At 37.0% G+C, this 19,971-nt stretch overlaps 1 pseudogene across 1 annotated transcript; it reads left to right on the top strand.

The window, feature by feature from the left end:
* The first annotated feature begins 2,812 nt into the window (after positions 1 to 2,812).
* On the top strand, positions 2,813 to 19,190 carry LOC308495027 (POU domain, class 5, transcription factor 1-like; annotated as a pseudogene). Its single transcript has 2 exons — positions 2,813 to 2,903; positions 18,145 to 19,190. The product of its transcript is annotated as a POU domain, class 5, transcription factor 1-like (transcript).
* Positions 19,191 to 19,971: the final 781 nt, after the last annotated feature.

Here is a 19,971-nt window from a genome sequence, read left to right as displayed (position 1 = left end):
AAAAAATGTGTGCACATGTTTTTAATTAGTTTCAGGTGCACAAAACAATGTAATAGACATTTATCATTTATATCCCTCACACAGTGATAACCCCCCTCCCCCATCTACTACCCCTCTGACATCGCACACAGCCATTACATTACCACTGTCTCTATTTCTCATGCTGAACGCCACTTCTAGTAACCATATATGCATATTTTAAGAAAGGAAAAAACTGTATTAAAATTATGCTGACGGTAACCACTTTGGGCACCTCTTGTGACTGCAGAAGTCAAACGTGACTTGCATTTATCTTTTGTTATCGGTATATACTATTACAATTTTAATACAGTATTTTCCTTTCTTAAAATGTGTGTACATATTTTTGGCTCCCTCTGTATATTGACTGGATTGAGGGATGCCCACATAGCTGGTAAGACATTCTTTCTGGGTGTGTCCATGAGTGTTTTTTCTGGAAGAGATTAGCATTTGAATCTGTACACTGAGTTAAGAGCTCTGCCCTTACCAATGTGGGTGAGTACCATCCAATCCCTTGAAAGCCTGAAGAGAATAAAAAGGAGGAGGAAGGGTGAATTTGCTCTTGCTGGAGCTGGGATACCCATCTCCTGCACTCAGACACGAGCAGTCTTGGTTTGGGGGCCTTGAACTACAACTTACACAATCAGCTCTCCTGGTTCTCAGACATTCAGACTTGGACTGAATTATACCTCCTGCTGAATTATACCACCGATTTTCCTGGTTCTCCAGCTTGCAGACAGCAGACTGTGGGACTTCTCATCCTCATGACCACATGAAGCAATTCCTACAATAAATCTCCATATATAGATACAGATACAGATATAGATGCAGACACAGATATAGATATAGATCTCCTTCTGGTCCTGTTTAGCTGGAGAACCCTGACTAATACAATATATAAGAGAGACAGACAGATGACCCTGCAGTATTGATTCCCAGAACAGTATTGTCTGAACACGGATTCACTTTTGGAATTTTCATTAATATAAAACCATACATTTCCATTTATCCACATGCTCATTTGAATTGTTTCCCTTACTGTCGATGTAAGAAACATCCAAACTTGTAGAGAATTCTTAATAAGTGTATTTGAGCCAAACAGAAGACACGCCTGGAAGCAAGATCTCAAGTTGAGATGCAAATGCTCCAGAGAATGACAGTTTTACAGTTTCTTTTATACATTTGGAATTAAGGAGGGAACATAAGGAAGATTACATGAAGGTGGGAGAAAGCAAGGTACAGGATAGTTAACAAGATTATGTGCTCCCTTGAGGGTAGTTACCCCTCTCAGGGGTCTAAAAAGAGGATTACTCTGGCATTTCAAAGGTGTGTTAACCTAGATGCACAAGAACAATGCACAGGGCTTGCTTAGGGCAAAGATAAATCTTTTACTAAAGAAGTTATGTGCCTGGGGCGTGACTACCCACCATGACCTGCCCAGTTAGGAATTTACGATCAGATCACCCTGTGATGTTACTTTCGGTCAGATTTATTACAGAGCTCCTTTTTCATCCACATTACTTTCACGGGAATTCTCACCAATGGAGAAGTAATTTTACATTAGATATACACTTCATAAATTGAGCATCTATTATGAACAAAAAGCTATACAAGATAAATATAACAAAGTTTCTGCACTCAATGTTAGTGGATGATTAATCCAAATATATTAAAAAGACCAATAATATCCAGGGTGAACAGAATTTCAAAACAATGCTTCATAACAGGTGATTTTATCTAGTGACGACAATTTGGAAAACCCTTCCTTAAGGAGATAGGGACAATTCTATTAATTATTGAAAATTTTATTACTGGAATACAAGTACAGTAGTTAGTATTGAAAGATAAGGTTGCATCTTCATGCACCAAACACCTGTGTGAAAAGTAACATGTTCATTCATTCATCATGTCAGTGTGTGTTCAGGATGTAGGTTTGATATTTTTTAAAACGGAATTATCTGATTGGTGTAGAATAGTGACATAATCCTGACAATATTTCTTTGCATAGTCAAGAAATGAGTGAGATATTCATAAGGGATATGTTGTTTTAAACCTCCAGAAATCCATTGTTCTCATACCAATATCATTACCTCTGAAATCTGAACATTTAACTGCCAAACATAATCATATGCCATTAACATTGTACTGGATATATAATATGAAATTTTTATATGTATATACGCAGTACAATATTCAAATCCCAATCAAGGGTTATGTTTTGGGATGTATGTTCTTTTTTAATCACGTGATTAACACAACAGGATTTCTGAAGTTCCTTGTAGCTACTTTGATTCTTTAATTTCTATCACCTATGAGTAGCACATTTGCATAATCTTATTACAGTCACATCATGAGCCATTCATAATTGACAGTTCACGAAACTGAACAATAGTCAAAATCCCATTAGTTTTACTTCTGGGGAAGCCTAACTGCATGGTTTCTAGGGAAGCATATTGGTGAGTTGAATGAAATGAATGGTTCTCATATTAAACTCTCCTAGAAAAGAAAAGCAAGGTGATTCCCCTTTAATTTTCATAATGTAACTTCTCCTATTCCAAATGGTAGAAATTTCAGCATTTCTCAAGCTATCTGGAATTTGTCCTTCAAGGTCGTTTAAACTGAGGCATGGAATATTTTTAGAAAAGAATCTGTTACAAGAAAACTAAAAAGCAACAGCTAACAACTATATTAGAAAATGAGAAGTGGACTAAGAAGAAACAAAACTTTAGAGCAACTCAAGCTTCTTAATCCACTATGGAAAACAGTAATAATGAAACTTGACTTTTACGCTAACATGATTAAGGTTTTAAAAACATTTTCATATCAACAACTTCATTTGATACAATTGACTTGTAAGAAGGAATCGGATCAAGCCCTTCTGTCCGGTGAGCAGAGAGGCACAAATGTAAGTAATCAAAGTCACGTGCATAGCCACATATTCATTCATTCATTCATCCATTTAGCAGTTATTGAAAGATCACTGTGTGCCAGATGTTGTGCTGATAATGGAATGTCCTTGCCTTCAAGGCTCTCAGACTGCGCTGGAAATGGTGACAAACAGAAGTTCAGCAGGACGTAATAAATGCTAGAAGGTGCTGTAGTCACTGGGAAACAATCCCTTTAAATTGGAACTTCAAACTAAACTTTCTTGAATCTCACAGATGACACTTTCGTGAAAAAGATATTAATGTTTGTATGAGCACAGAACCACAGAATGCTAGAGCTGAAAAGGGCCTTAGAGATTATTATTCCCACAATTCCCTTATTTGATAGGTGAGGAAACTAAAACCTAAAGAGACTAAGTGATTTTCCAAAGATAATAAAACTAGAAAGTGGAAAAGCTTTAAAATTTCTTAAGTCCATAAATACAATTTCCAAACTACCTCAACACACACAGATTCAAAAAAAGGAAAGAAAGTGTGCAATAACTACACGTATTTAGTCTGGGATGATAGATTTTACCACTATCCTTAAAGTTTTTAGTATATGTGCTGCCGAAGCGAGCACTATCCTTAAAGTTTTTAAAATGTTAGAAGAGGACTTTTGTATTAATGCTATTATTTTATAATTTCCCAATGACTTAAAATAATTTTAATGTTCAATGATCAAACGTTATTCAAAAGACAAAATGAATAAATTATACTTTACATTATTTTAAAGATGATTGCTGGCACCTCTCTGAATAAACAGACATCACCATGCCAACTGCTAATTGTTTATATGCTCAGTACAAGGAATAGACAGTGGGTACTGCAGTGCATAGAAACACACAATCCCCAGTCCGTGGCCATTTCTAATCTACCTTTAGGAATTCAAATATAAATGTGCTTTATTACATAAACCCACAGTTCCTTATGCATTACTATCTATTATTATCATTCTTTCCAATAACACCTTGAACCTTTAACAATGTGGATTTTTTGAGGAAAAGGCTATATCATATTGTTTTTGAAATGGCCCAACATAACGTAGCATGCCAGTCTCACTGACTTTTTAGACTGAATTATATTCACATTATCTTTCTTCTGGTTCGCTTTGCTATTGCTGGTAGAGTGGTTCTGCCTACATGAGTAAAATTTTATTACACTCTTATCCTTCACTGTTGGCTCTACCTTGGCAGTCAAGTTTAATCATGCCAGATGTTGTTTTTGCAAAGCTCAATCCTTCTGCACAGATAATAGCCAGCCTGACCAATTCTTCCCCTCAAAGTACCACCCTCCCTTCGAAAAGTGTTATGTTCAGGGAATAATGCCTGACAATAAAGCAAACTAACCTGCTATCAATCAATTTGGGGGTTGCTATTTGACCAAAAAGATTTGATCTCCTTACTCCAAATGGTAACTGTTTTCAACCTGGCTAGTTTAAGATGTTCTTAGTTTATTGTTTTTGTCTTATTATATGTTTCTTTAACTATGAAATCTCATATGCAGAATATAAATATGAATAGTCGTTATATAGCAATGAAACAGCTTTTCCATGTGAAACTTATAAAATTGATCACATTGATTTTTTTTTGTATCAGCTATATGACAAGTATATTGATTTTTTTTTCCTTTTCATACACAGGAAAGAAGTAATTATTTACACATCCAGTGATGCATCTCCCCCCAATAGAGGCTGCACTCATGAAGAAATCATATTCCTACCAAGGCATATCCCTCTGCTCTTACATTTCCTTCCTTCTTCTATTTCTCTGCCTCTGCACATAAAAGTAATCCAAAATAGGCTTGTTGAGTTACATGTCTCTTATCCAAAGAATGGATTTCTAGTAACTTCAACCATCAGAAAGAAAAAGAAAATGGCAGAAACTTGTATAAAAAAGAGAAAGACTTCTGAGAAGCCAGTTGTCAAAAAACACATACTTATTTCATACGAATCAAACTCAAAAGAGTTCTCTTTCCTCCTGAGTTCCCATAGTTTATTATTTGTTTCCTCGTGGCACTGACAATTTCTCCTTATCGTTCTAGATTTTTTTTATGTAAATGTGTTATCTTCCTTACCAACCTAGAAGATCTTTGTAGGATCCATGTCTAACATCTTATTCACCACAATGCCAGTTTCTTCACTTATGTTCTATAAAGAACCATTTCTTCATCCTTTAAAGCCCCATGAAGTTCCAGAAAGGTCAAGGTAATGAGGACTAGGAAAAGGCTATTTGATTTGTCCAGTTTTTCACCAGTGTCTGACACTTACCACGTGCTTTTATTATAGGTATTTTTATACACGTTTTCTATTCCCAACTACTCCAACTAAAAAGGAAGCTCCATAAGATCCTTGAGGGAAAGTTCCACATGTTGCTCATCTTGTATCTCTCAAAGCTTTTAAATAGAACCTTGCACATAATAGGCACAGATATATAAATGAAAGAACATAAATCAGATTATAAGGATAAATAGCAGATACTCATGAGATATGACAGCTAATAGCAATGAAAGGCATTACAATATTAAAAAGGCATTTTTATTCATTAAACATTTATTAAGTACCTATTATATACTAAGAACTATGTGATGTACTGAAAGGAATAAGACAGACAATTTCTCTCATAGAAACTCCTAGTTTAGTGGGGTAACCAGGAATGAAGTCAATAATTATAAACCAAAATTATGAGATCATGCCCTCTCGACATATCCATTCCTTGAGCCCTGCCCAGTGCACATAATACTGTAAAAAAGATTTTTAAAATAAAAAAAAAAATAGTTTAAACCAATAAACCTTTGAGAACTAAAACAGATAACATTATGTTAATGGAACACTTCATGCTAGATAAATGAGACATTACTTATTAAATTACTAGCATATCTTAAATGTTTATAATCTAAATTGGATTGCTTTCTCAATATTCTCTTTGTGCCATACCACCAAACAATAAGCGATATGAATAGTTATCTTACAGGGATTATCATGTTTTAGGAGATATTTTTAAATACTTACACCTAAACAAGTATCAATATAATAATAATATTAAGCACTTAAAGTTTTTTCTCTATTTTCTTTCTTATACAGCAAGATTTCTCGGAGTGTCTTACATATTTTTTCAAATCTTATTAGGTATTTATTCAAACACAGTTGGAAAATTTGCAACAGCTCATGCAACCATCAGGGGCTACCCCAATATTTGATAGATTATAAAGGAGTACTAGCCAGATATTAAAATATTCAAGCATAGCCTTTGAGAATAATTTCACTCAACTTTTAAGACTCAGCAATTTAGTCCACTATCATCCTCTTTTCTCTGGAAATGGCTGAGATCTTAGCTGAATACCAAATAAATTTTCTTTCTGATGGATAATTAAAAGGTAGGGTGTCTGTGAAAGGAAGAATATTACCACTATTTACGGCCTTAAATTGTTACTAGACTCAAGACATTTAACAGCATTATTCAAGCAAAAGAAGATGCACAATGAGAAAATAGGCCTGTGGAATCTAAAGAACAGAATAAATGATCAAACAAAACAGAAATAGACTCAGAGATACAGAAAAAAAGCCTGTTGGTTGCTAGATGGAAGGAGAAGGGGATGTGGGAGAAGGCAAAGGGATTAGAAAGAGTGAATTAGTAGACACAGTATAATCATGGGAATATGAAATATAGTATGAGGAATGTAATCAACAATGTTTTAAAGATTATGTAGGGTGTCAGATGGGCACTGGACTTATCGAGGATCACTTCGTAAATTGTGTAGATGCCTGACCATTGCACTGGACACCTGAAACTGAAGTAGAATAATATTGTATGCCAACTATAATTACACATATATATATATATATAATATATATAATTAATATATACATTATATATATTTTTTGTATATATAATATATATATGTATAGTCATGGGATGTGGAGAATAGCATCCCATGGTATTGTAACAGTTATATAAGATATCAGAAGGGTAGTAGCTTGGGGGAGGGGGGTTATCACTTTGTGAGGGGTGTAAATGTTGATTTGTACACCTGAAACTAACAAAAAAAAGAAAAGAAAACAATGGTCCTGACTTAGTTACCCTATATACAGTGCTGGACTGTATAATCAGCCTGCAATCATCTGCTATTACAGGTGATTGCTGTCTGAAAAATAACAGTAAATATAAAAAATAAATTTTTCTAAAAAATTTAAAAACAAATCCAATGTGTATTACAGGGTAAGCCACACTATCTATGTACTAGACAAGGATTATATTAACATTTAAAGAACAGCTTTATTTCTCTGCTTAAAATAAAAAATATGCATTGATTATAGAAAATGTGGAAGAGTAGAATAGTATAAAAACCATTCATTATCCCAAAACTCAGAAATTACAATTATCAACATTTTAGTGTATTTCCCTCCAGTATGTGTACATTGTGTGTGTGTGTGTCTCTGTGTGTGTGCCGCATGTATGTGCAGGCATGCTCACATGAGCACACATGTATGCTTTATGTGGTATACACATGGATTCAAATTTTCTTTTCCCACTTCAGACTGTATTATGGAAATTTTCCCCATCTGTAGATATAATTCTAATTTTAAACAGTTACAGACTCCCACACTATAAATGGACCGTAGGTATTTAAACAACGAACTACTCAGGGAAATTTAAGCTATTTTCAATTTTTCATCATAACAACTAAGTGTATAACAAACATGTCTTCTCACACATTGCTTGTTTTTGGTTTTTGTTTTTATAAATTACTAGAAGAGGAGTTGAGTTAGGCAAATAGTACAAACATTTTGAAGTCTCAATATACATATCACTAAATTGCTTTCAGGAGAGGTTTATCAGCAGTGTATGTGTTTTCCTAACACTTCATTAAATAGATAAGTAGGTAGGTAGGTAGGTAGGTAGACACATACATAGAGACATACATGCATGCATACATGCAATAGTGAAAATTCATTTTATGTGAACAGTAGTTTCTTATATTTCTGAGTTTTTATATTTTTCCTTGAATATTTGCCCATTGTTCTATTGACTACAGAGCATATCTCATTTTCCTAATGAACTGTAAGTGCTACTTGAATATACAATATTAAAACATAATCTGCCGATCAGGGTTGCAATTTTATTATGAAAGTACATAGAAAATTACTAAGAACAACACAAGTAAAATTATCCACCTTCCAGAACTAAAAAACATCAACAGTATCATAATTGTTAAACTTTCCTTTTTTTGAAAATAAATAAACTATTTCAGATAGAGTTGAAGCCCCTTTGTGCCTCTCCCTAAACAAATTCCCCTCCCTTCTTACTCAGAACCATCAATAATAATGTTGTATACCCTTCCCATCATGTTCTTATACATAATAAGTATTTGCATGAAAAATTATACAGTATTGTTTGGGCTGCCTTAAAAAATAGATAAATGTCACACACATCATTCTGCACCTTACTTTTTTTTTTAAAGATTTTATTAGGAAGGCGAACAGGCCTTTTTGGGGAACACTGTGTACCACCAGGACTTTTTTCCAAGTCAAGTTGTCCTTTCAATCTTAGTTGTGGAGGGCACAGGTCAGCTCTAGTTCCAGTTGCCATTGCTAGTTGCAGGGGGCGCAGCCCACCATCCTTTCCGGGACTTGAGGAATTGAACTGGCAACCTTGTGGTAGAGAGCCCACTGGCCCATGTGGGAATTGAACTGGCAGCCCTCGGAGTTAGGAGCATGGAGCTCTAACCGCCTGAGCCACCGGGCTGGCCTTGCACCTTACTTTTTTATTCAACATTATGTTTTTCAGATTTATGTTGACATATAAAGCTCTAGCTCATATTAATGTATACCAATGTGTCCATGTTATTTATATAACGTTCATTCGTTTTAACTGCTGTATAATATTCCATCTCATCAAGACATCATCACTTACCCACTCACTATAATAAACATTTAAGTTGTTTCCTGTTTTGGTATTGTAAAAATTGATTTAGCAAAAACAAAAATAATAAAAAAAATGGTTTAGCAACCACCTTCGCATATATGTGCACAAATTTCCTTATGTTGTATACCTAAATATGAATTATTGAATCAGAATATTTGAATTATTAAATTGAGTATCAAATTATTGAGTCACTTACAACTTTATTAGATATTGTCATATTTCTCTCAATTTTCTAATGCTTTATTTAGGATTTTTTTATTTATGTTCAGAAAATAAACTGGACTATAATTTTTTTGTTATACTTTCTCCATTTTTCAGTAACATTAATTTCATAAAGTGAGCTGGGGAGTATACCCTTATTTTCTAGACTCTGAAAAATATTTATGTAATAGGTGTTATCTATTTCTTGAAAGTGTGATAAAAATCACATGTAATTGGACCAGATAGCTTTAGAATGCAGTGGGAGTGAAGGCAATATTTTATTTTTTACTATCAGTTCAATTTTTTAATGATAATCAATTTATTGAAATCTTTTCAGAGTCTATCAAAATGGTGGCGGGAGGTGAGCCTCTGTAAGCTCCCCTGGAATTTACAACTAATCGGACAACAACAACTCCACAAAGGACTCCCTGCACAGCAGACAGGCAAGACGAAGAGGCCCACTACTGAATTCACCTCCAGGTGGGCGAATTGCTCGAGCAGGGGAGGAGGGAAGGGAGAAGTGCGGGAACGGAACCACGAGGGCACAGGACGCAGACCTAGCTCAGTGCTCCGAGTTCGCTGCATCCCGGAACTACCGCAGCTGCAGGACAGGGAAGAACTCGGACTGCTAGGGCTCCGCGTATGGCCCACAGGGCTGAGGGGGCAGCATATAACACGGCTGAACCCAACACTTACGGCAGAGACCTTGGAGCAAAGACTGAGGGAAGAAGGCTGAAAATGATGGTTTAAGCCCTCATTGCCAAGCGGAGAACGGAAGCCTTAGGCACTGAGACTAGCTGCCCCCTCCCTACCCTCCCAGAACTCGCCCCACACCCAACTGCCCGGTGCTAGAAGCGGAACAGTAGCAGTGTCAGATCAAAAGAACAGAATATTTGCTGTTCTGATAACTGTGGACCGCAAACACAGATTCGCAGCCCAACTAGTTTCAGCAAAGGGGAGGGAGCTGTGGAAGCGGGACCGGCTGTGGTGGTGGGCGCCACCATTGCTCTGGGACACCTTTCACAACTCATCCAGACCCTGGCCGCACCTATCTGGGCGGATCCCTGAAGGAGTAAACAGAACTGCTGAAACACACGGGCTCTGAATCTGGTGCAGAAAGAGCTTTGGAACTTCAAAAGCTCTCCGCATCCACAAAGTGACATGGCACCCTGTACCCCAGGCAAACTGTTAACTGAGGAGAAGCCCGTCTCCCAGGGAACACCCCCATTGTGTGAGAAGCTGGAATAGTGCAGAGAAAACATAGCACTACTGTGTGAGAGAGGAAAAAAAAAGGCTGCAGTCAGAGAGAAAATAAAACATTCTACCAACAAGTACTGGAAAACAAAAGAAAGACCTCTTCCTATCAACCTGTTGCAGAAACCACTCCTGTAGATGTCTAGGAAGAAAAATAATAAATCACTAATTGCTGTTAATAACCAAGGCAATAAGACAGCTCAGAAAGAAAGCGAAAAGTCTCCAGAAAAGGAACTTAAAGATATGAAAATATGTGACTTAAATGACAGAGAATTCAAGATTGCAGTTCTGAAAAAATTCAATGAGATGCAAGAAAACACAGAAAGGCAATTTAATGAACTCAGAAACACAATCAAAGAACAACATGAGCATTTTATGAAAGTGACTGAAATTTTAAAAAAGAACCAAATGGAATTTCTGGAGATTAAGAACTCAATAGAAGAAATTAAGAATGAAATAACCAGCTCAGTTAGTAGAGTTGACCAGATGGAAGAAAGAATCAGTGACATCGAAGATAGAAAACTGGAAATTACACAGATGGAAGAAGAAAGAGACTTGAGACTTAAAATAAATGAAAGAACTCTACAAGAACTTTCTGACTCTATCAAAAAGAGCAATGTAAAAATAACAGGCATACCAGAAGGAGAAAAAAGAGAGAAGGGGACAGAGAATATATTCAAACAAATTGTTGATGATAGCTTCCCAAACTTGTGGACAGAACTGGATCCTTGACTCTAAGAAGCAAATAGAACACCTAATTACTTCAATCCCAACAGGCCTTCTTCACGGCACACTGCATTGAAGCTGTCTAAATCAATGACAAAGAAAGAATCCTCAAAGCAGCCAGGGAAAAGAAGACGGTAACCTACAAAGGAAAGCCCATTAGATTATCATCAGATTTTCAAGCAGAAACTCTACAAGCCAGGAGGGAGTGGAACCAAATATTCAAACTACTGAAAGAGAGAAATTATGAGCCAAGAATAATATATCCAGCAAAGATATCCTTTAGATATGAAGGAGGAATAAAGACCTTTCCAGACATACAGAAGCTGAGAGGAAATTTTCTTATACACGACCTGCACTACAAGAAATACTAAAAGAGGCTATTCGACCACCATCAACAGGGACAATTTCTGGCAACACAAAAAGGGGGAGACTAAAGGCCTGAACCGGAATATGGGAATGGAGAAAGTAAGCGTGCTGAAGAAAATGGAATACTCTAAATATCAAACTTCCTTTTACATAAACTTAAGAGTAAACACTCAAAAAATATCCAGAACTGAAATATATACTGTAACAAAAGAAGAAACACAGGGAAACATCATAGAATACCACCACACAGAAATAATAGACAACAACAAAGAGGCAAAGAAACAATGGAGACACAGCCTTACCAGTAAACTAAAGATAGAACGACAGGAAATCCTCACATAGCAATAATCACCCTAAATGTAAATGGACTGAATTCACCAATAAAAAGGCACAGAGTAGCAGATTGGATCAAAAAACTAAACCCAACCCCTATGCTGCCTCCAAAAGACACATCTCAGCTACAAGGAAAAGCACAGACTCAAAGTGAAAGGGTGGAAATTGACACTCCAAGCAAATGGTACCCAGAGAAAATCAGGTGTAGCCATAATGATTTCCAATGAAACAGACTTCAGGGTGAAAAAGATAACAAGAGACAAAGATGGACATTTCATAATGGTAAAGGGGACTATACAACAAGAAGACATAACAGTCATCAATATTTATGCCACCAATCAGGGAGCACCAAAATATACCAAGCAACTACTAACAGAACTAAAGGGAGAAATTGACCAAAACACAATTATACTAGGGGACTTAAGTACATCATTGACAGCTATGGATAGATCATCCAAACAGAAAATAAATAACGAAATAGCAGCCCTAAATGACACATTAGATGAAATGGACATAATTATCATTTATAGAGCACTTCATCCTAAAACATCAGACTATACGTTTTTTTCTAGTGTATATGGAACATTCTCAAGGATAGACCATATATTATAACATAAAATCAGCCTCAGCAAATTTAAGAGGATAGAAATCATACCAAGCATATTCTCTGATCACAAGGGTTTGAAACTGGATATCAACTGCAAAAAGAAAGCAGGAAAAAACACAAATACATGGAGATTAAACAACATACTTTTAAAGAATGACTGGGTCAAAGAAGAAATTAGAGGAGAGATCAAAAGACACACAGAAACAAATGACAATGAAAATACATCCTACCAAAATTTTTGGGATGCAGCGAAAGGAGGTTTAAGAGGGAAATTTATATCACTACAAGCAAGAAAGCAAGAAAAATGCCAAATAAATAACCTCATGTTACAACTTAAAGAGCTAGAAAAAGAAGAACAAGTGAAACCCAAGGTCAGCAGAAGAAAGGAAATAACAAAAATCAGAGCAGAACTAAATGAAACAGAGAAAAAGACAGTAGAAAAAAAATAATGTGACAAAGAGCTGGTTCTTTGAAAAGATTAACTAAATTGACAAACCCTTGGCTAGACTCACTAAGCTAAAAAGAGAGAAGACACTAATTAACAAAATCAGAAATGAAAAAGGGTAAGTTATCACGACACCACAGAAATACAAAGGATCATACAAGAATACTATGAAGGACTATAGGCCACCAAATTCAATAACCTAGAAGAAATGGACAAGTTCTTAGAAACATATAGCCTTCCAAGGCTGAACCATGAAGAACTGGAAAATCTAAACAGACCGATCACTAGTAACGAAATTGAATCAGTCATGCGAAACCTTCCCAAATGCAAAAGTCCTGCACCAGATGGCTTCACTAGTGAATTCTACCAAACTTTCAAAGAGGATCTAATACCAATCCTGCTCAACCTTTCCAAAAAATTGAAGAAGAGACAGTACTCCCTAACTCAGTTTATGAGGCCAACATTGCCCTGATACCAAAACCTCGTAAGGACAACACAAAAAAAGAAAACTACAGACCAATATCTCTGATGAATACAGATGCAAAAATCTTAAACAAAATTTTAGCAAATCGAATACAACAATGCATTAAAAAGATTATTCAACATGACCAAGTGGGGTTCATCCTTGGGGCACAAGCATTGTTCAACATCCGCAAATCCATCAATGTGATACATCACATAAACAAAATAAAGGACAAAAATCATATGATTATATCAATTGATGCAGAAAAAGCATTTGACAAGATACAACATCCATTTATGATAAAAACACTTAATAAAATAGGTATAGAAGGAAAATACCTTAAGATAATAAAGGCCATCTATGACAAGCCCTCAGCTAATCTCATAATTAATGGTGAAAAACTGAAGCCCTGTGCTCTACGTTCAGGAGCAAGACAGGGCTGTCCCCTATCACCTCTGCTTTTCAACATAGTGTTGGAAGACCTTGCCAGAGCCATCAGGCAAGAGGAAAAAAAAAAAAAGGCATCCAAATTGGGAATGAAGAAGTTAAAATATCACTCTTTGCAGATGACATGATGCTATATATAGAAAACCCTAAAGACTCCACCAAAAAGCTATTAGAAACAATCAACGAATACAGTAAAGTTGCTGGCTACAAAATCAACGTACAAAAGTCCGTTGCATTCCTATATACTAACAATGAAATCTCAGAAAAAGAAATACAAAAACAATTCCCTTTGCAATTGCAGCAAAAATAATAAAATACCTAGGAATAAACTTAACCAAGGATATGACGGACCTATATGCTGAAAACTATGAGACATTTTTAAAAGAAATTAAAGAAGGCACGAAGAAATAGAAAGACATTCCATGCTCATGGATTGTAAAAATCAACATAGTTAAAATGGCCATATTTGCCAAAGCACTATACAGATTTAATGCAATCCCCATCAAAATCCCAATGGCATTTTTTAAAGAAATAGTACAAAAAAATCATCAGATTTGTTTGGAACCACAAAAGACCCCGAATAGCCAAAGCAATCTTAAGAAAAAAAGAACAATACTGGAGGTATCGCACTCCCTGACTTTAGCTTGTACTACAGGACTACAATTTTCAAAACTGTATGGTATTGGCAGAAAAACAGACACATAGACCAATGGAATAGAATTGAGAACCCAGAAATAAAACCACATAAATATGGACAGATAATTTTTGACAAAGAAGCTAAAAACATACAATGGAGGAAAGACAGCCTCTTCAATAAATGGTGCTGGCAGAATTGGATAGCCACGTGCAGAGGAAAGAAACTGGACTGTTATCTGTCACCATGTACCAAAATTAATTCAAAATGGATCAAAGACTTAAGCATAAGACCTGAAACAATAAACTGCAAAGAAGAAAACATAGGTACTAAACTTATGGACCTTGGGTTCAAAGAGCATTTTATGAATTTGACTCCAAAGGCAATGGAAGTAAAAGCTAAAATAATCACATGGGACTATATGAAACTTAAAAGCTTCTGCATAGTAATAGAAACCATCGTCAAAATAAAGAGGCAACCAACTGAATGGGAGAAGATTTTTGCAAACAGTGCTTCTGATAAGGGGCTAATATCCAAAATATACAAGGAACTCATGAAACTCAACAACAAAAAAACAAACAACCCAATTGAAAAATGGGCAGAGGACCTGAAGAGACATTTCTCCAAAAAGGACATACAAATGGCAAATAGACATATGAAAAAATGCTTAACATCACTAATCATTAGAGAAATGCAAATGAAAACCACAATGAGATATCACGTCACCCCAGTCAGAATGGCTATCATCAACAAGACAAATAGTAACAAGTGTTGGAGAGGCTGTGGAGAAAAAGGAACCCTCATACACTGTTGGTAGGAATGCAGACTGGTACAGCCCTTAAGGAAGGCAGTGTGGAGGTTCCTCAAAAAATTACGAATAGAAATACCATATGACCCAGCAATCTCTCTCCTGGGTATCTACCAAAAAAATTTGAAAACATTTATACATAAAGACACGTGTGCTTCAATGTTCACTGCAGCTTGGTTACGGTGGCCAAGACATGGAAACAACCAAAATGTCCTTCGATAGATGAATGGATAAAGAAGTTGTGGCATATATACACAATGGAATACTATTCGGCGGTAAGAAAAGATGATATAAGAACATTTGTGACAACATGGATGGATTTGAGAGTATAATGCTAAGCGAAATAAGTCAGACAGAAAAAGCAGAGAACCCTATGATTTCACTGATATGTGGTATATAAACCAAAAACAACAAAAGAACAAGACAAACAAATGAGAAACAAAAACTCATAGACACAGACAATAGTTTAGTGTTTACCAGAGGGTAAGGGGGGTGGAGGGTGGGAGCTGAGGGTAAGGGGGATCAAATATATGGTGATGGAAGGAGAACTGACTCTGGGCTGTGAACACACAATGGGATTTATAGATAATGTAATACAGAATTGTACACCTGAAATCTATGTAATTTCACTAACTTTTGTCACCCCCATTAAATTAAAAAAAAAATATATATATATGTATATATATATATGTATATATATATATATATATATATATATATATATATATATAAAAGTTAAAAAAATCTCTTTGTTCTGGCTTCATTCTGATAATATTTGTTTGTCTGGAAAATTAAGCAATTGTTTAAACCTGGGATTACTTCCTATATGGTGAAGCCTGACACAAGAGCTTGTGTGCAGATAAAATACTTGGGGGACATGATGCCAGGGAATGGGTAATAGGACTGGAGAAGAGTGAATAATGGAAGGAAGATACACCTATTCAACATCCCTATGTTCATTGAAGCATTATTTACAATAGTCAAGATACAGAAGCAACTTAAGTGCCCATCGATGTATGAATGGATAAAGAATATGTGGTGTGTACAGAGGGCACCCCAAAAATGTATACACATTTCAGGAAAGGAAAAAATGTAAACTTGTAATACTCAATATATACCGATAACAAAAGATAAATACAAGTCATGTTTGACTTCTGCAATTACAAGAGGTGCTCAAAGTGGTTACCATCAGCGTCCAGGCACTTCTGATTACGGTGAACTACTGCTTGAGCAATGTTGATCAAAGTGTCCACTTGTAGACATTTTTTTTGATGCCCCTGGTATATACATAAAATACTACTCAGCCATAAAAAAGGATGAAGTTTTGTCATTTGTGACAACATGGATGGAGCTAGAGAGTATTATGCTAAGTGAAATAAGTCTGACAGAAAAAGACTAATAGCATATGATTTCTCTTATATGTGGAATCTAAAAAAGAAAAGAACATGCAAAACAGAAACAAACTCACTTATACAGAGACAAACTGATGGTCACCAGATGGGAGGGGGGTTGAGGCAATGAGCGAAAAACGTGAAAGGGATTAAGAAGTACGAATTACCAGTTATAAAAATAGTCACAGGGAGATAAAGTACATCATAGGGAATATAGTCAATAATATTGTGATAACTATGTATGGTGTCAGGTGGGTAGTAGACTTATGAGAGTAATCACTTCACAAGGTCTATACGTATACGTAAAGATCTAATCACTATGCTGTACACCTGAAACTAATATAATATTGTATTGCAACTGTAATTGAGAAATACTTTTTTTTAAATGCTGTAATAAAAAATAAATATACTAATAAAATAAACAAATAAAAGTTAAAAATAAAAAAGCCTATTCAAGGTTGTGTTATTGCGCTGATCTCTACTGTGGCCAACTAGAATAATCGGAATTATTCACTGGTCACCCAATGGCTCCTGCTCCTCATTGGCCAAGCAAGGATGACTTCTAGCCTATTAAATCCCTTCCTTACAGGTTGCATATGAGTGCCAAGGGTTCCTGCACAACAGAAAGAAAGGGGAAGCGGCTGCAACCATTAGGTCACATGTGTGCAAATATGTTTACCACAGCAATGTGGTAAGGTAAAAGTGGGTTCACTGCATATGAGGTGGTATATAGGTGTCCAATACACCACTTTATCTTAGTTTTCAAAATTATTTGGTCTTTATGATTTCTTGTATCTATTCTTATGCTCCCTTTTCCCAATAGTATTTGTACATTTTGTCCTTATTCCTCTTTCCCAGGGGTTTTTCTTATTTATTAGTATTTTCAGAGAATTAGCTTTCAGTTTTATTGATTGGGTTTTTTTGATCCATTAATTTCTATTTCTATTTTTTAATCTCTTCCTTCAAATCACTTTAATACATGTCTATTAAATCAAACTTCATGATTTTATCATCCAGATATTCTAGAATTTGTCTTACAGTCTTTCCTTCTCTCTTCACATAATTGCTCTGTTTTATCCTGTGGGGAACCCATGTCATATGGTTCTGGTCCATCTAATCTTGCCATAACTTCAGCCATATGTGTGGAACCATGACAAGCTTTAGTCAAGCAAAGGACTCCAATTCCTTGCCCTCAAAGATACTTCAGGAATGGGCTCGTAGCCTAAACAGAGCTACTTTGTTCCCTGAGAACTGTTAATGTGGATGCTGGGTAGACAGGAGCTCTCTTACAGGAATAGTTTCAACTGTAAAATTGTAATGTCAATTGAATGAATTAATCATACATGAAATGTTTGGCAGTGCAAGTAGGATTTAGGAGACACCAATATTTGTTAATATCCTCTCTCCTGCCTCTCTGGTGATTATACACCCTAAATGTAAGCTAACTGTGAAGAAAAACCAATCTATTCACTGCTGCAAACTCAAATATGCAAAGTGATGGTAGTAACATCACATCTGCTCAGGGTACTTGTGTTTTAACTAACACTGAAAACTTCTAGCCTTTTACCAGGCCTCTGACCTGGGGCACCACCCTTCCCCATAGCGGGACACCTGGCTTCCGTCTGCCTTCTGGCCCCCACCATGTGGTGGAGGCGATGGACCAGGAGAGCTGGAGCCGGGCTGGGTTGACCCTCAAACCTGGTTGAGCTTCCAGGGCCCTCTTGGCGAGTCAGGAATTGGGCCAGGGCTTGGCCCTGGCACCAAGGTGTGGGGAATTCCCCCATGTACCCCTCCATATGAGTTCTGTGGGGGCATGGCCTACTGTGGACCTCAGGTTGTGGTGGGACTGATGCCCCCAAGGTGGCCTTCAGACCCCTCAGCCCAAGTGTGAGGCAGGGGCCAGAGTGGAGAGCAACTCCGAGGGGACCTCCCCCAATTCGTGCACTGCCCCATCTGGGGCTGTTAAGCTGGACAAGGAGAAGCTGGAGTAAAACCCTGAGGAGGAGGCAAGTGAGGACACAAAAGCTCTACAGAAATACCTCAAGCAGTTTGCTAAGCAGAAGAGGATCACCTTGGGGCACACCCAGGATGACATGTGGGTCACCTGGGGTCTCTCTTTGGGGAAGGTGTTCAGCCAAACAACCATCTGCTTCTTCGAGGCTCTGCAGGTCGGTTTGAAGAACATGTAAGCTGCAGCCCCTGCTACAGAAGTGAATGGAGGAAGCTGACAACGAGAATCTATAGGAGATAACACAGAGCAGAGACCTTTGTGCAGGCCTGAAAGAAAGCGAACAAGCTTCGAAAACTGAGAAAGGGCGACCTGGAGAACATGTTCCTGCAGTGCCAGAAGCTCACCCTGCAGTAGCTTCAGCTTGAGAAGTACATGGTCTGAGCGTGGTTCTGCAAACGTCACCAGAATGGCAAACAATCAAGCAGTGACTATTCTCAGTGAGAGGATTTTGAGGCTTGTGGGCTTCCTTTCTCAGGGTTACCAGTATTCTTTTCTCTGGCATCAAGGCCCCATTTTGGTACCCCAAGCTATGTGGGCCCTCACTTCCCTACGCTGTACTCCTCGGTCTTTTCCCTGAGAGTGAAGCCTTTCCCTCTGCGTCTGTCACCACTCTGGGCTCTCCCATGCATTCAAACTGAGGTGCCTGTCCTTTGCCAGAAAGCAGAGCTAAGGAGAACCCTGAGGATTGTGCCAAGGTTTGGGGATTAAGTTCTTCATTCAGTAAGGAATTGGGAACACAAAGGGTCTGGGGGCAGGGAGTTTGGAGGAACTGATTGGAGGGAAGTTCAAGATGCTCTTGATTTTAATCCTCAGATCATTCATTACTTTGATCTTAAATAAAGAAACCTGGGACACAGTCCAAAAAAAAAAAATCTTTTCAGGCACTATATTTTTTTTTTGAAAAAATATATTTGAATATATTTCTATATTTGAAACAGCCTAAGACACCTAGATGACCAAGTGACCTCTGGCTGCTGCAGTAAATGAGGCAGCCAACTCTTATGTAACCTAAGAGAAATTAGAAGTTACTAGGCTTTTGGGAAATATGTTTAAGGTGGTTATATTTTCTTAATTGTCCATGTATTTTCAGTCCATTCAGGCAAACACTTCTATCAAGAAATAACCATGCAATTCCAGTCAAGACGGCATATTAGGTAAATGCCGTGCTTACATTCTCTCACAACCACATCAAAATTACAACTAAACTACAGAATGACCACCATTGAGTATCACCCCAAATCTTGCTGAACCAAAGCCCTACAACTAAGGACATACAGAAGAAGCCACCTCAAGACTGGTAGGAGGGGCAGAGACTTGGAACAGACTGTTCCCACACCCGTGTGTGAGCATTAAAAATTGGGAGGGATATCTTGGGTGTGGAGGTACCCTCCGGAGGAGCAAGGGGTCCCAGCCTCTCCC

This window comes from Rhinolophus hipposideros (genome assembly GCF_964194185.1).
Source record: "Rhinolophus hipposideros genome assembly, chromosome: X".
Taxonomy (NCBI): domain Eukaryota; kingdom Metazoa; phylum Chordata; class Mammalia; order Chiroptera; family Rhinolophidae; genus Rhinolophus; species Rhinolophus hipposideros.
The sequence above is the reverse complement of the archived record's forward strand: the minus strand, read 5'-3'. Positions and strand labels throughout refer to the sequence as shown.